This window comes from Monodon monoceros, unplaced genomic scaffold (genome assembly GCF_005190385.1).
Source record: "Monodon monoceros isolate NGI ecotype Baffin Bay Population unplaced genomic scaffold, NGI_Narwhal_1 Super_Scaffold_8, whole genome shotgun sequence".
Lineage (NCBI taxonomy): Eukaryota > Metazoa > Chordata > Mammalia > Artiodactyla > Monodontidae > Monodon > Monodon monoceros.
In genome coordinates, this window is record NW_021703785.1 from 56,934,765 (window position 1) to 56,953,063 (window position 18,299).

The 18,299-nt window shown below is 40.3% G+C and overlaps 1 protein-coding gene across 1 annotated transcript in view; it reads left to right on the forward strand.

The window, feature by feature from the left end:
- The first annotated feature begins 5,649 nt into the window (after nt 1-5,649).
- Nucleotides 5,650-18,299, forward strand: part of FNDC3A (fibronectin type III domain containing 3A) — a 160,569-nt gene continuing 147,919 nt past the window's right edge. Inside the window, exon 1 of the mRNA XM_029209729.1 lies at nt 5,650-5,898. The gene's annotated coding sequence lies outside the window, so the exon portion shown is untranslated. The remainder of the gene's footprint in view (nt 5,899-18,299) is intronic.

Below are 18,299 nucleotides of genomic sequence, written 5' to 3' on the forward strand. Positions count from 1 at the left end.
TCACCGTTGTGGCCTCTCCCGTTGCGGAGCACAGTCTCCGGACGCACAGGCTCAGCGACCATGGCTCACGGGCCCAGCCGCTCCGCGGCATGTGGGATCCTCCCGGACCGGGGCACGAACCCACGTCCCCTGCACCGGCAGGCAGACTCTCAACCACTGCGCCACCAGGGAAGCCCCAAGTTGCTTTTTATTTTATTCCTTATTTGCTTTTAGGGAAGCAGCTGTTTCATCCATGGAGCAAAGCATGGCTGGGAAAGCATGATGAGGGATGGAGATTGCAACAGGATAAAGAATTTGGAGCAAAAGTTAACTCTGGCCAAGTCCCCTACTGAGTATCTTTGGAAATATTGAGGAAGGTTCTGAACTTTCCCAACCTCACCGGGTCACATTATCCAGGACATCCTAATTATATAGTTATTATTTATTTACTGAGCATCAGGCATGTACCAGGCATTTTCAAGCATTATGCCATTTAATCCTGCAAAGTAGGTATTTTATCTTTAGGAATTGAGGCTCAGGAGGATAACATGCCCAAGATCAATCAGTCAGTCAGTAGTAGAGCTGAGATTGCAGCCCAGACTTACCTGACTCTAAAGCCTTTCTCTCCTCCCCCACATTATACCACACCCCTCAGAGACAAACAAAAAGCTTCTGGCTGCTTTAACCGGTGTACCTCCAGATCAACTGCTTTCCCCTCCTCTCCTCTTCCAGACTTGCACCAGTTCCCCATCCAAAGAGACGAGCAATGGCAGTTAGTGTTCTCTCTGGTTCTGAGTTACGACCCCCCAGGGTTGCTCAGAGGATTCGGCCAGCACAGCCCTCCCACCTCAATCTTCTGTCCCAGCTCTCTTCCTCACCAGACTTTTCCCCCAAACTTCCTAAAAGACAAGTCTCCATTGCCCTTTGACTTTTTCATCTCTTTCTTTCTCTTCAACCCATCGTATCTTGTTAAGAGATGTGAAGGGTCTGAGATTTTATGCTCCTTGCAAGCTAATAACTTAGCCTGCTACAGTTTCTTGGATGCTAGCAGAAGACCTGAGTCTGAACTCCCGTGGTGGTGCAATGGTTAAGAATCCGCCTGCCAATGCGGGGGACACGGGCTCTAGTCCTGGTCCAGGAAGATCCCACATACCACGGAGCAACTAAGCCCGTACACCACAACCACTGAGCCCGTGTGCCACAATTACTGAAGGTCGCGCGCCTGGAGTCCGTGCTCTGCAACAAGAGAAGCCACCACAATGAGAAGCCCGTGCACCGCAACGAAGAGCAGCCCCCGCTCACGGCAACTAGAGAAAGTGCAGCAACGAAGACCCAACGCAGCCAAAAATAAATAAATTTATTATTTTTTTTTAAAAAAGAGGAACTTTCCTCCAAAAAAAAAAAAAAGGAGACCTGAGTTTTCTGGGTCAAAGGACTGTATTACACATGGCACAGCAAGCAGCGCCAGCTTCCTGCTCACAGCAGTTCCTTTGCCTCGCGATCTCACCCAGGGCAACATGTAGTAACCCAGGTGATGCTGTGGGTTTGCGTCAGAGCTGAGGAACCCCAAGCTTAGGAAACCTCCAATCTTTCACAATGGGCTATAAGCAAACCTGCTTAACCTTCGCTACAGAAGGAGACGTTATCATAATGCATGGTAAACAAGTGTGCCTTCTACTCCAATAGGAAACACTATCTCTGTATTCTGTCTGCTATACAAACATTTGGAAAAGAGTCTAGAGCAAAAGCTGCTGGTGCCTCTGCTTACTATATGTACTGAAATATGTCAGCTCCGTGAAGAATTGTCTCCCAGTGTATTCCTGTATTTCTTCCCACTAACCATACAAAAGATTCCTCTCTCAAAAGTGATCAGTAATCTCCTAATTGTATGATTCAACAACTTTCTAGAATGCTGAAAGGGACCTCAAAGAACAACAGTCAATCATTTAAGAAATATTTATTGGGCAGCTACTAAATGCCAGGCACTGTGTAAGCAAAAATAGGCTCAGTCCTTCTCCTCATGAAGGGAGCAATAGACACATACCTAGTATTTACACATACCAAATGTTACAAGCTGTGATAAGTCATAGAGGGAAAGGTCCATGGTGGTAGGAGGGCTGACATCAACAAATGGTCTTGAACTTGTCTGGGAAGTCAGAAATGTTTTTTCCTTACTCTAGTTAAAAGGGAAAAGAAGGTCACGTGCAGAGAGCCTATGGCTGTTGGGATTACAGCACGTTTGAGAAAATAAAAGGCAGCCAGGAAGCCTTCCACACAGGAAGCCCGGGGAGAGTGGTGTCAGATCAGACTAGAAAAGGCAAGACCTCACATGTTCTGGTAAGCCACCTTAAGAATGCTAGTCTTATCTTAGAGCAATGAGACCCTGTTTAAGGGTTTTATATGAAAAGTGGCATAATCTTATTTGCTTTTAGAAAAACTGTTTTGGCTGCAAAGTGGAGAATAAAGGCTCAGATTGTATGCAGTGAGACCAGATTAGATTGGTGGCAATCGGAAAGAAGTAGGCCAATTTTAGGATTTTGGAGGTGAAATTGCTAGGACTTGGTGCTGCAACAAATATGGTGAATGAGAGGGAGGGAGATATCAGGGGAGACTACTGCTTGTTTGATTTGAACAACTGGATAGATGAGGGGAAAGGAAAACAAGAAGAGTTTGTGAACTAAGTCGGACTAAACTTTGTAACTTTGAGACTTTAAGTGAACATGTCAGGGAAGCAGTTGGTATCAGATTTGGAATTTAGGGTAAGGGACTGGGACACTAGAGACACATACATGGAAATCATCAGCATATAGATGATAACTAAAGCCATTGGGGTGGATGATGAGGTTTAGGCCAAGAGATTATAATGAAAACAGAAAAGAACCTAGACTGAATTGTGAGGTACTTCTATATTTAATAGCTAGGGAGAGGAGAAGGAATCTGCAAGGGAATTAGAGAAGTGGTAACCAGAAATGTAGGGAAAAAGCCAAGAGAGTATAGTGCCAGAGGAAGAACTATTCAAGGAAATAAGTGGTCAAAGTGTTGGGTATTATTCAGAGCTCGAAAAAGATGAGGATTTTAAATAACCCTTATTTTATTGATAAGAAAAATGAAGCACTGAGAAGTGACTTGTTCAAAGTCAATGTAAACGCTTGTCCCTCTCTGGATTCCCAGAGAATTCATACTGGTGCCCATGCTAGGCTTATTTATGTGTGTGATTCATTCTCTCCACAGAACGTAAATTCCCCAGTCCTCGCTTGACTCAACCTTACAGCATTGTACACTGTTGACTAATCTATGTCTGCTTCAGTGACATTCTTGAATTGTCTTAGTCTCCTTCAAAATAACTGTTCTTTCTTGTTGTGCCTATACAGGTAGGGATGCCCAAAATATAATTTTTTTAAAATTCCATTTCTCCCACCTCCACACCCAACCCCAAAGGAATCAAAATCTTGAGGGATGGATTACAAGATTCTGTCTTTTTAAAAAGTTTCGAAGTAGGGGGCTTCCCTGGTGGCGCAGTGGTTGAGAATCTGCCTGCTAATGCAGAGAACACGGGTTCGAACCCTGGTCTGGGAGGATCCCACATGCCGCGGAGCAATTAGGCCCGTGAGCCACAACTACTGAGCCTGCGCACGTCTTGGAGCCTGTGCTCCGCAACAAGAGAGGCCGTGATAGTTAGAGGCCCGTGCACCGCGATGAAGAGTGGCCCCTGCTTGCCACAACTAGAGAAAGCCCTCGCACAGAAACAAAGACCCAACACAGCAAAAATTAATTAATTAATAAACTCCTACCTGCAACATCTTCTTTAAAAAAAAAAAAGTTTCCAAGTAGGAAGCTTTGGAAATTACTAGCATAGAGTCAGGTTTGGAAACCACTCCCTTAGTCTCAGACCAAACAGAGCTAGGGCAGCAATACAGAAAAGCCACCCAACTCACCCATGCTCTAATAAATCCTCTTTTTTTTTTTTGCGGTACGCAGGCCTCTCACTGTTTTGGCCTCTCCCGTTGCGGAGCACAGGCTCCGGACGCGCAAGCTCAGTGGCCATGGCTCACGGGCCCAGCCGCTCCGCGGCATGTGGGATCTTCCCGCACCGGGGCACGAACCCGCGTCCCCTGCATCGGCAGGCGGACTCTCTCAACCACTGCGCCACCAGGGAAGCTCCAAATTCTCATATTTAAAAACGAAATACAGTTGTGCCTCAGTTATCCAGAGACCAGCTTTCCAGTAATTTTGTCTGGAAGAGGGCCAAATCTGCAAGTTAAGAAAAGGAAACCCCTCTGGCAGAAGAAGTTTTTGAGAGTGAACAACAATGAAAATATCTCAGGATACCACTTGACATACAGTCACTGTCCCATTTACTGATGGGAAGAAGAGGAAGAAAAGAAATCTCTCATTGGCTGACTGTGGATATAAACATCTTATCAATCATCACCTGGAGCCACAGAGAAAAGCAGTCAAGAAAGGAGAAAAGAGTAAAAAATAAACAGTAAAATAGAAAGGATGAGAGGAAGGATCTGAGCGGATCAAGAGGCAGATGAGGAGATGAGAAGCAGTGACAGATATTAGAAAAGGTGATGAGAACATTCCAAAGAGAAAAACAGAGATCACCTAAGTAGAGATCCTATATACCTCAGCAATCCCCTGGGACTAGCATATGGCCAAGTATGGCGTTTGATGGCTAGTCATCAACAAAGGATTTCATTAACCATTGTATTCCTTAAGAATGTAGGGAATAAGTACATTTTAAAAGGATTTCTGTAAAAAGGTGGGGAAAACACTGCTATTTTTTATAGGCAGCACAATTCATAAGCTGAAATAAAGCCAGAACAAGGAGGCTGGGTACGTCGTCATTGTTTCTGAGGGCACAGTTCCTGGGGTTAGACTCCCCATCCCAAGGACAACCCCCATCCCAAGTCCTCCCGTGGAAACCGCAAAAGGAAGCAGCCCTGACCGGCCCTCAGGCATTATTGCAGCGCCCCCAGTTGCTGGAGGTTCAAGGAAATCTCGGCCGCGTTCCCTTGTTAAGTCTTCGGGCTGTTGCACAAATTAAGGTAATGGGTTTCCACGCGTTTTGACTGGGGAAGAGACCAAGAAACTAACCCTCACGTTTCCAACTAAAGTAAATATCTAAATATTTTTGTTTGCTTAAGAGCTCCTGGGGTGTAAGCGTTTGGGGTTGAAACCATCCAAGCCCACTTCGGTTGGCTCCCTATTCCTTGGGGGAGTGTCTTTAAAAGCACCTGCCGGCATTAAGTTTTGTGCTTCCTGAAAAAGGCCGACCCGGTGCGCCTCAGAGGGAGCCTTTTACAATCTGGACTGAGAAGTGTGTGAGCGGCCCCAGGAACGTCAGCTGGCTCCTCATTTCCCTAGTGTCGCTAGCAGCCTTGCCGCGGCGGCGGCTGCGACGACCCAGGCGTAGCCGGGCCTCAGGAGAGAGCCCGGAGCCCCGGGAGGGCGGTGGGCGCCCCGGGAGCGGCGACGGGGACTCTGACGCCCGCACCGGCGGCTCCGCGGGCGCCTCGCGCTCCCGGTAAAGACCAGCGGGGCAGCCGGCCAGGGCGCGGGGCGGGGACGCGGGGTCCAGGCCGGCCGGGGGCGCCGTCGGCTGGGCTCGCGCAGCCGCACTCGGCGCGCCGACTCCCGGCTCCTCCTCCCGGCTCCGTAGTAAGCATGGCGGCGGCGGCGTTCGTGGTCCCTCGGGTGAAACAGAAAGCGGGAGCTACGCGGAGAGGGAGCGAAGAGCGGGGCTGAGGCGGCACCGTCACTGCCGGGAAACCACCCCAACAGTCAGTGCGCCGGCGGCCGCTGCGGCCCCGAGAGCTGGCTCTGCCGCTGAAGTGGAGCGAGAACGATCAGGAACCCGAAGAAGAGGCGCCGGGGTAGCCGCCTTCCTCCGCCTCAGAGCGGCGTGACTCGGAGGTGAGAGCGCGGGCGCTCCCTTCGGGAAAGGTGGGGAAGACCGAGGCGTCCGGGTCCCGTTCCACCCCCCCAGCCCCCGCCCCGGGGCAGGCGCCGCGGAAACCGTTAGGCTGGGTGTGAGGGGCCGGGGCGCTAAGCGGGGCTCGGGCCCGTCGAGGGGCCTAGCCCACCCGGTCTTGTGAGCGCGCGCTGGGCGGAGGGGAGTGGGCCGCGGGCGGGACCCGTCCACTCACGGGGCACCTGCTGGGCCCTAGTCTCGCCGGGAGGCGCTCGGCGGGGCGCGGCCGCGACCCCGCCACCAGCCCGCGGAGGCGGCGCGGCGGCGCGGGCGGCCCTCCCTCCGCCCCCCTGGCCCGCGGCCCGCGGTGAGCCGCGTCGCTGACGGCGGCCCTGGGGGGTGGGTTGCGGAGCCCTCCGGAGCGGATCGTCGAGCGGCCGCGGCGCCTTCTGTGTTGGCCGCCAGGCAGCCGCCAAACTTGAATGCTCCTCTGAAGAGAGTTTCCCCCGCTCCTGTTGGGGTTAAAACCTCGAAAACCCGCCCTTGTGTATTTGATCCTGTTTGGCTGGTGCCAGTACCTGGCCGTTCCTCCAGCCGGCGGAGTTAACCACCTGTTCAGTCGCGGGGTGGACTCCGGGCTGCAGTCCTCGCCCTGTTTAACAGCCTGGATCTTTGAACTTCTGACACGGCTGTGAAAGAACGTCATGCGTTAGGTAAAGAAAATGAACACGTAATTTAGCCATAAAATCGGGGACAGGACGGCGGCGGCTTTAATGAATGTAGTCGTTCTTTTATTAAACTGTTAACGTTAAAAGCCTTGGGATAGTTTTCTCTCAGGGGAAGGGGGGTAATAGATAGTGAGGTGCTAGGAATCATAAATATGGGATTTTCTTTTGTGAAATTTCATGTAAGTTCCTTTGGACACCTTCGTGTCTGACCATCTATTAACAAAGAATACCAGGCTGACAAGATTTTTTTTTTTAACTGTATAATCCTCATGTATGTGTAGACTGTAGGCTCTTAAAACTGAGCGGCATAATTATTTTGCTTTTTCCCGTGGTCTGTGTTTTTAGCTCTTGGAAGCAAAATTGGTGTGTGTTTTTCTGTATTACGAGAATGAAATAACAAAAGTTGAACTGTTACTATAATGTTTTATCACAGTGATAGTACCAGCACCAGTGCTAAACATATGCCACCCGGGAGTTGGAGCCATATGTTAGGCAGAAACTAATTGAGTTTTGTGGCCATGATCTTGTATTTGGGTAAATATTTAGTTTTTGTGTATTTGCTAAATCTGTAGTTCTTGCCATCGTGTAAGTTTTTAAATCACCTAAAAATAGTCCAGAGAAATGAGTCCCCTGCCTGTTTGATATTTTCTTGGTTGGTTTGACTTTTCTCAAGTAATGAGATAAAGTGCCCACTGAGACAGATGGTGGACTTAAAACAGTGATAAAAAGGATTTTACGCATCTTTGATAACATAGAACCTAAAATTTTGCTTTCAGCTTCTTAGCCCGCTGTTAATTGTTGCTATCACCACTTATACCAGTTATTGGGAAGAAGGGATGATGACTTGACAGGAAAAAGATTTTGTTAAGATTTTTATAAATAGTTTTATGTTTAAGAATTTTAGCACTATCACAAATTTTATGAAATTTTCTTCTTTCCCTTCATAGAACACCTCTCAGTTTTCTTGTGTAGGTTAACTGAAAATTTTTTATCTCAAGCTGGCTGCTTTTAACCACCTGTATGCTTCTGAATGAACTCCCCCTCTTTCCGTTTTGTCTGAACCCTCAAAACTCATTGACTGTTCAGGAAAAATAAACTTCTGGTTAACATTGGCTTCAATCAAACATAATTATAAGGGTAATTTGCTTCTCCCAAATTAATATGATTCAAAAAAACAGATTTGGTGTCATCTATGTCATCACTTTCCCCCTTTGTATGAGTAACTGAAAGCTGATTTATCATGCATTTAGTGATTACGTTTTAATTTTTAAAGTTCTACAGTATAATTTTGAGCATGTTTTATTACTAATTATGAAAAAATTTCTCCCTCTTCTCTGACCAGCCAGGCAGAGGTCAGGATTGAGAGGTTATAAAACCCAGAAAAAAAGAGAAGCGGTGCATGATTAATAATTTTCATCGTCTTTTGTAGCTTTACTTAGGTAAAGAGCATTTAATTTATAATTTGTTTTAGACTTATGGGTAATAATTATGCCTGTTGAAAAATATTTGTATTTTTTTAATGTGCATACATCCAAGGCTTGTGCATCTTCTATTTTGCCTGTATTTTTAAGATACAATTTGATGAAGTAACCTAAAGGTTTTGTTTTCTTTTTCTTGTTCTTGGTACATTTTTCTATGAAAGTGAGTCTAGGTGATATCTCTGAGCATGATGTAGCGATATGCCTGTGATTTCTAATTTTATTAGCCAGGTAATCAAAAGATAAATAATTGATTTTTTCCCCTAGCAGTCTCTAGCAGACTTCAAATAAATTCACAGTATTGTAAATCCAAAGGTTTAGAATACTGTGCATGCAATTCCATTGAGTCTTTTAGTGCTTCTTTTTATCACATTGCAAAAAGAAAAAGAAAAATGGCCCATATGGATATCAGTGTCGAGCTGCTTGCTAAAAAGAAATTAATGACCAGTAGTGTTGAAAGGCAACTTTTTTTTTTTACCTGTATTGGGAGCTTTTATAATTTTCTTAATATTTTGGTCTCATTTTATTTCAGAGTGTTATGCTGTGGTCTCTTTAACCCTTGATCTTTATCTCTATCCTCCCACTATTGTAGTTTTGCTTATCTTTCACATATACTTTCTAAGTTTGCGTTGTAGCCTGTGGTCTTCCATCAAGTTCCTTTGTAGGTGTCTTCCTTTGATATTGCCAATCACTTATCACCCATTACCATTCCTCAGGCTGCTTTTTCTCCAAGGTAGAGAGATGTGCTTGGGAGATGACATGTGCTCAGAGGACGATGAGCTACTATTAGAGCGGGGATACAAAAGCAATAGGATGTGTTTCTTTCCTTCAAGTAGTTTACAGACTAGTTGGGGATACTAGACTAACACACAAGAAATCATTAGCAAAAATATGAGATGGTATTATTAAATTGTGTGGCAAGGACTGTAATTTGAAGGAAAGTGAGGCCATTGAGGGCTAGAATGATCCTGGAAGGCATTTAAAGGAAGTCAGACTTGAAGCTTAGGAAGGATTTAGATATCTAGCAAAAGGAAAGACTTTCCAAAAAAGATTGACAGCCAGAGCTGGAAGTAATAGCAAGGAGACCAGTCTGAGAGTGTATAAGGATAAGTAATCAGGAGGAAGAAGGAAAGAAGATTAAAGTCAAGATTTTGGCTAAGCCCTACAGCATGGTCAAGAGAGTAATAGGCAGGGCTGGACAAGTTTGGCTGTATCATGATGAACCCATCACTGAAAGAATGCTGCATCTACTAAGTTATTTATATTAGTAACTTAAACTTTATGTATGAGGAATAGCTTATATGTTTTATATGTGTGTGTTTATTACAGTTTAGATCAGGGATCAGCAGACTTTTTCTTTAGAGTGCCAGATAATATTTTAGGCCTTGTGGGCCACTTAGTGTCTCTGTTGAATATCCTTTTTTGTTTGTTTTTTTACAATCGCAGGATTTGGCCAGCGAGCCTGGTTTGCTGACTCTTGGCTAATAATTGGCTAGGTTATTGTCCATATAGCACATAATGTGAGCTGCCTTACATCATTTGTTTACATGGTTGTTTTGTGTTTTGTTATGACTATCATTTATGTTTTTTTCCCTATATTATAGTAAGAATTAAGAGAACATGCAGAAATTAGTATTGTAATTGTTCTTTTGTGGCCAGACTTCTAGCAACTGCCTAGACTGAGTCCCAGAACTCAGACATAAAAGAAGAAAAGCCTTTGAGCTAGGCCTTAGAGCAGTGAAAATAGCTACACCATGGAATTTATAATCTTGTATAAGGTTAAGTATATCAGTTGCCTATTCAGGTTGTACGTATTTTAAACTTCAACTGGCATTTTAGAAGCCTTGGCTAGGATGCTGGTGGCCTATAAGTGACAACTGGGGAGCAGGCAGTAGGAAACCTTGTTTTTAAAAGTAGTCTTAGGTTGAGTTAGTGAAGAGACAAACAGTTGGACATCCCTCAATAACTCCAAGAGTCACTGTGTTATAGAATAGTCTAATAATTGATATTTACATTGATGAGTTTGAGTCATCAAGAAAAGATTGTATCATGTTTAGATTAAGGCAGAGAAAAAAGACCTAGAAATCTCTTTGAAAATATTTTCATTATGATTATTTAAAGATAAGTTACAGTGATTTAAAGGATAAGTATCAGTTATTTTGAAAATTCATTTACATGAAATATCTCTTTGAAGTTGCTAAATTTATAGGTGTGTATTTCTAAAGCAATTCTATTTCCTTCACATTGTGTTTCATGTACCATTACCAGGTAAATAGTGGTGCCTCAGGTTATGGTTGCATGAATAAATTCGCTAGGGTTACTCTATATTTTGTATTATCAGGAAAGTAAGAATATAGCATAAGAGCATTCTTTGATTCAACAGGCATTAGTAAATACATTCTGTATATCAGAGATAGTATTAGGTGCTGGGAAAAGTAAAGATGTATATGACGGAGAACTGTCTGGATAAAATCAGTGGTGTTTCTTTTTTTCCTCTTAAAAACATTAAAAGCAAACAAACCAACAAAACCCCAAAACTTAAGTTAACTTTTGTCCTTTTGCCTATACTAGCATTTTCCATACTTTTTAAATGTATGTACTGTCTTAAGTTTTAAGGCAGTACAGACCTTTTGAACTAAATTTCAGCCTTCATGGATTGCTACCCAATAAAAGTTTGGCTTTTTAAATTTTGCTTTAAGAAGAAATTAACAATTCACTCTCCCACCCCCCCTTTTGTCAGTACTTGAAACAGCTTCATTATTCCAGCTGTTTCCGTTTCCTAGATAGGAGATAAAGTACCTTGGATCTTAGTTCCAACTTCACCCTTGTTAGCGGTATGATCTCAGATTCGTTTCTTTCAATCTTAGGTTCCCAATTCTTAAAATGGAGAATAATGTCTATCCTGATTTCCCCACAGAAATATTGTGAGCAACCAAAGAGATGTTGGAAACCATGACGATATTAAAGTACCATATGTGTTTACATTAATGCTACTACATTGGAAGCAGTGCAGCCTTTTTTTAGTAAGACCAGAAATCATGAGTTCAAGTTTTACCCTCCAAACTTCTGTAAATATAGTATTCCAATAAACATTTAGTTTACTCAAAAGTTTTAACTGCCGCCTTGGCAAAGAGAATGCACATTTTAAAAGCTTTCTTTCCATTCTTATTAATCTTTCAGTGTGGTCGGTATCCAGTGCCTCTGTTCTTCTTTGCAAGAGAATACTGATCTTCATTCCAAGGAAATTCAGCTAGTCTTTCCACAGTGGGATAAAAATATGCAGAAGTGAATTCCTTATAGTTTTCTTTTTTTCAAGTAGAAGACTGTTTATCTATAGTAATTAGATCCACTTGAACTCTCATTGGAAACTTGATTATTTTTTTTAAAATCCCATATAGACTTGCCAGATATGTGGTGGTACTCTCATTTTACAGATGAAACTATTACTTCTGATTGACTTCCATCTCTCTTCCTCCCTCACTTCTTGAGATTGCTTATGTGCTAATTGTTAGAAAGACAGAGTAAGTATGATGTGTACTTTGACATAAACCTTAGTGTAAAGGTTATCTAAATTTGATAAATTAGGTTGTGTTAATCAGCCTCTATCAGAAGTGTCTGAAAGTTACTGTTTTCTGTTTTCCTTCTTCAGAATCCACATTTTAATATATTTTTGAACAATAATTTAAACAATTTAAGTGATTTCTTAGTGAAATCCAATTCCCCAGTAAGGAGAAAAAAAATCTTCCTACTTCTCTGGGGGTTCTAAACAGATGTTTAAGTACATTTTAAAGCACAGTTAAGACTTTTCTTTAAAAAGTAATTATATGCTTTGTTTTGCAGAAATAGATGTCATATACAACAACTATGTACTTATGTTGAGATCTAGCTTGAAGGAGTAGTCATTTCATTTACTTCAAAATCAGTTTCTCTTAAGATTGGCTTAAATAAAAATAAAAGTGAAAACATAATTTATAATTTCTGATTTCATTATGTTTACATTTTCTAGATTCTTTTGGTTTGCTTGTAACAGCCATTCTTTTTTGTTTTCCAAAGACGTTTTGTTTTTTTTAACTTTTATTTTATATTGGAGTATAGTTGATTAACAATGTTGTATTAATTTCAGGTGTACAGCAGAGTGATTCAGTTATGCATATACATGTATCTACTCTTTTTCAAATTCTTTTCCCATTTGGGTTATTACAGAGTATTGAGCAGAGTTCCCTGTGCTATACATTGGTCCTTGTTGGTTATCTATTTTAAATATAGCAGTGTGTACATGTCAATCCCAAACTCCCAGTCTATCCCTCCCCCCACCCTTCCCCCCGTGGTAACCCTAAGTTCATTCTCTAAGACTGTGAGTCTTTTTCCTGACAGCCATTCTCAGTTACAGTTTCATTCTTAAGGCTTGATTTTTTTCTATGTAGTATTTTCATTTGCAGTATATACTTTTTCCTTACATTTTAGTTAATGAAATATACTTTTGTTTCTTCCACGTTAGGACTAGCTATTTCCAGTACTTCAGATTAGTAGATAAATCATTATTCCTCAAATGCCATAGTATGCTAGCAATTTTATTCTTTTGTCGATTGCTTGAACCTGACCAAAACTGATCTAATGTGTGTGATAGAGGAGACTTTGGATAAAATGTACAGGCAACTGTTCCTCTAGTTCATCTTCAGGCTGCTTCCAGACTAATATTTTAAAAATACGAGTTTATTCAAATCATCACTCAGTTTTAGAAGTTAAAACCACACTACAGTTCCTGCTGCATCAATTATAATATCTTCTATCTCTATTTTAGAGTTTATACTCTGTTGGTATCCTGTGACTATATCTATTTCCCACCACTTCCCAACTTTGTTGTATAAAGAGCATGTTTTACATGAGGCAGATAAAGGTTTGTTTGTTGGCTTCTTCCCTTACTGGCTGTATATAAACTTGAGCACATTGCTTTTACCTCAAGGAGCCTTACTTTCTTCACTTTAAAGAGGGGTAATATAGGATCTATCTCCTAGAATTAGCTGCTATAGGGATTAAAAGAAAGAGCCCATATAACATGGCAAGTAAAATACTTGCCATAGGATATTTATATGTAGAACTTTGAAAGACATGTCTAATCATTGTTACCCAGGTATCTAAATTCTTCCTTTCACCATTCATTTATTTATTCATCTATCATTTGTTAAAATCCTTAAATGTCGTAGATACTTAGAATATGAATGTCACAAAAATGAATGTCATATTCATTTTCCTCTAGCAATTCACACAGTACGATGAGAGATAAAGACATGTAAACAAATACATATTTTAAAATAATTAAAATACCTCTTGTCTTTCATCCCTTGTGTGAATCCTTCCTATAGTTTAGTACTGAACTGCCATAGGTTTCCATAATATGCTCATAATATGACTGTGTATATAACATACTGTAGCATATATATGTTTTTACTTGCCTGTCTCATCTATTAGACTATGAACTCCTCGATTTTGAGCAATACTTCTCAGGTCGGCAGGGGTTTTTTTTTTGTTTTTTTTTTTTCTGTAAAGGAGCAGATAGCAAATATTTTAAGCTTTGTGGCCATATGGACTCTGTTGCAACTACTTAACTGTGGTGTAGGAGCATAAAAATAACCATAGATAATTATAAACATTGGGTATAACTGTGTTCCCATAAAACTTTATTTATAAAAGCAGGCAGGAGGCCAGATTCAGTGCACGGGTCTTAGTTTGCTGACTCCTGCAATGCCGCATACCTTACGGCTGGCAGATATGAGGCACTCAGTAAATGATAATAATTAACATATATTAAATGCTTTCTATGTTCTGTGTACTATTCTAAACAACTTTTCACGTATGAGTTTACTTAATCCTTAAAACAACTCTCTGAGGTAGCTATTATTGTCATCATTTTAAAGATTAGGAAACTGGAGCACAGAGAAGTTAAATAACACACCTAAAATCATACAACTAGTTAGTGAAAGATTTGGGATTTGAACCCAGGCTTTCTGACTCCAGAGCCTGGCTTTGAATTATTAAATCATACCAGTTCTGATACGTTGAATTCCAGGAGTATAATATTGATTCAGCGTTAGGAAGCATATTAATGTAATTCACTATACTAATAGGTTAAAGGGGGGAAACTGTATGTTTATATCTCTTTGGTGCTAAAAACAAAAATAATTTTCTAAAATTCAGTTATCCCTGACAACTCTTCATCAACAAGAAATAATCTTATAAAGGGTCTCTACCAGAAACCTGTATTAAATGTCATAATGAAATGTTAGAAGTACTTTCATTAAAAGATAGGAACGTTGGTCAAAGTTTTAGCCACTGTGTTAAGAAACAAGAAAAATAATTAATCTCGAAATAATGGGGATTGGGAGTGAGGTGGAATATATCACTGTTACTAGTTGCAGTTGATATGATTATCTACTTAGACAAGACAGGCAACAGAAAATGATTTGAGTCAAAAAGAGATTTCAGTAAACCCACTGGCTATGAGATAAATTTAGAAGATTCATTAGCTTTCTTATACACTAGCAATAACCAACTATGAAAAACAGTAAGAAAAGTAGAAACCTAAATTATAAAATACTTGAGAAATTTTAAAAATATGCAGCACCATCTGAAGAAAACTACAAGAAATCTGAATGAATGGAGGAATAGTATATTCCTGAATGTGAGAACTTAATACTATAAAATCGGCAGTTCTCACCAAATTAATACAGTCAGTGTAATCCTAATTAGAAATCCAACAGGATTTTTAAAATGAAATTTGACAAACTGATGTTTCAAGTTTTGAGAAGGAAAAATGCACAAGAATGGCCAGATAAATTTCAAAAAGAAGCATAACAAAGGGGAACTTACCCATCAAAGATTAAAACATACTGTACAATTATAATTATTAAACTAGTAAGAATTTGGAGTAGGAATGAGCATGTTGATCAAAGGAACAGAATAAGGAATTCAGGAGCAGCTCCATGGTTACAGAAAAATTTATTGTATGATTAACAAGTGAGTAATGGAAGAGCTAGTCTATAAGTGATGGGGGACAATTGGCTGTCCAGTTGAGGTAAGGATAATTAGGTACTCACTTTGTGGCATTCTCAAAACTAAGTTCCAGTTGGACTAAATATAAGTAAAAAAATAAAATGGCAAAAATTTTGGAAGAAGTGAATGTAAAAAAAGTGTCAGTGTAGTGATAGCCTTTTCAAATAAGACGTCAAACTTAGATGCCATTTAAAAAGGCAAGCAATAGATTGGGATAAAATATTTGACATATAGTAGACAAAGTTAATATTCAGAGTATATAAGGTGTGCCTACAAATTAACCAAGTCAACCTGGTAGAAAATGAGAAAGAATGTACAGAAATTCATAGAAGTAGAAATATAGCCTATAAAGTTTTGAAGAGATGCTCAAACACACCAGCAGTAAGAGATTGAAAACATCGAGATATGATTTTTTTTTAATCTTTGCTAATAAAATTGGCAAAAATTGGAAAACCTTAGTAGGTGTCAAATTGGAAAGTAGGCACTCATAAACTATTGAACAGAGTATAAACAGCTTCATCTTTTTAGGGTAAAAGTTTAGCTGTATCTGTCAAAAAATTTTTTAATTAATTAATTAATTTTTGGCTGCGTTGGGTCTTTGTGGCTGCGCGCGGGCTTTCTCTAGTTGCTGAGAGTGGGGGCTACTCTTGGTTGCAGTGCGTGGGCTTCTCATTGCAGTGGCTTCTCTTGTTGCAGAGCACCTCTAGGCGTGTGGGCTTCAGTAGCTGTGGCTCGTGGGCTCTAGAGCACAGGCTCAGTAGTTGTGGCACATGGCCTTAGTTGCTCCGCGGCATGTGGGATCTTCCTGGACCAGGGATTGAACCCATGTCCCCTGCATTGGCAGGCGGATTCTTAACCACTGTGCCACCAGGGAAGTCCCTGTTTCTGTCAATTTTGAAAATGCATACTTCTAAGCCAGAAGTTTCATTTCTGTGTATCTATAATACAGAAATACTATCATAGGGTCATAGAGAATATTACATGATTGTTCCTTGTGGAGGGAGAAATATATGAAGAAAAATGAAAGCATTTTGTGTTCATCATTAGAATAAATTATAGTATGCCCTCATAGTAGAATATTAGACAGCCATGAAAAAGAATGAAGTAACTACAGATGTACTTCTTTAGGAAAGTCTGAAGATATTTTACATGAGAAAACAAGACACTGACCAGTACATGCAATTTTATGCAATTTTATTTAAACCACTCCCCTAAACCTCGTACATACATAAGTGCAGAGCAAACGTCTGAAAGGGTACATTCCACAGTGGTTGCTCTGGAAATGGGAGTTGGAATGGGGCAGGAGTTAAAAATAATGTCTGTACATATGTTTTTAAGTGTAAAACATGCAACTTTCGTCATGTAACAAACAATAAAAGAAAAGATGGTTTGGATTTGGTGATTGTGACTAGTCCTTGTTAGAACCATACCTTCTAGTTGGCCGGCCTTGATTTATGTCTGTTTCTCTGTGTGATTTTTAACAGCACATCCTTTCACTCAAAACCTTCCCAGTTAGTGTCTGAAATCATTGGTGCTTTTAAAGAGAGCAATTTCAGTTTAGTGTTGGGTCTGAAGCTGTGTTACAGCATGTTAAAGAAGTGAGAATTGTAGGCTAGTGATTCTCAACCTTTATATAACCATATCTGCCAACCAGGACAATTTTAGTATACTTTATTTTATGAATTTCTATTATAAGAGCAATTTTCTTTTCCAAATATAAAATTGTAATTTTGATTATAGTTGTTTTCAGGTCTCATATGCCTGGATATTTTGATCTCCCCTTTTAATATTAGAACCTAATATTTTAGGAAAGTTGGTAGTAAATTTCAGGAGAGATGTTAGCTTAAACTGAAGACAAAGTAAAGAAAAGGAAGATTTCTTAAAGATAAGATGAGGAAAGATTAGCATATTTAGGCAATAATTTTTAGCTCAGCCATAGTTGTAGATTTATAAACAAAGAATATGGTTATCTCAGAAAGGACAACATTAAAATACTGGGTTCTACAGACAGATCTTACTTCTCATGGAAAATACAGAAATATTTCTTGATTTTCTTATTATATCTTATGATAAAATTCTCTATTGGGGAGAAACTAATGAAGGAAACATGTTAAATATGGTGAAGTTAGTAATACAGCTTTTACAGAGGAATTCAAACCTTTTGGTTGTAAACCTAGATGCTAAGGTGTTACTTTGTTCAGAAAATATTCAGAGGCTGCTGTTTTTTGGTCTTAAACCCAAAGTGATTCTGATAGACATAACCAAGAATCTGAAACTCTGAAAAAGCAAAGTGAATAATCTAAATATATAAGCTAGTATTTTACAAAAGGGCAATAAAATATTTGTAGATGAAAATAGAATTGTCCCAGATGTAATTACGTTGTGCTCTAAAGGTAACCCAAGTGCTCTGAAAATAGCACTAGACAGCTAGGAGCTGTAAGATGGGATTTAAGAAGTACAGTTGTCACTCAACATCTGCAGAGGATTGGTTCCAGGACCCCCACAGATGCTCAGGTCTCTTACGTTAAATGATGTAGTACAGTAGAGTCGGATATCCGCACGATCCGCACCTACAGATACGGAGGGCTGAGTGTACTTAAAAAAAAAAAATCTATTGGTCTTATTTATGTGCACATTATCTGTCTTTTAACAGATTGGGGTTGATTTCTTGGAAGAATTCCTGCTCTCTTTTCCCATAGTTTCCTGAGTGGAAGTATCTTTGTGATGTCTTTTTCATCAAGATTGTGTTTGAAGTCTTATTTTAATCAGGTTTCCATGTTAGTATTAAGGTGTGATTTCTTAGTGGGGGGGCTGGAGCTGTATCTCCTGACTGCTTATTAAATTAAGTTATATTTAGTATATCTGACTAAGGAGAATAATGGCAATGGCCCTCAAACTCCCAACCCTTATTTTACACCTCTGTTCAATTAAGAGGGTTAAAAGACTGAGGCCCACCCATCCTACCCACTTTCACCTTTCCTTTCCAGTGAACAAGGAATTGGAGAAGAGTAAGATATAAGTTATAGTGAATACGTTGCTGACAATCTATATAAATTGCCATTTACGGTTTCAGAAAATGAGTATATATATTTGATTTTATTAGATTAAACCATATGAAATTGTTATTTTAATGTTTCTGACCTTAAG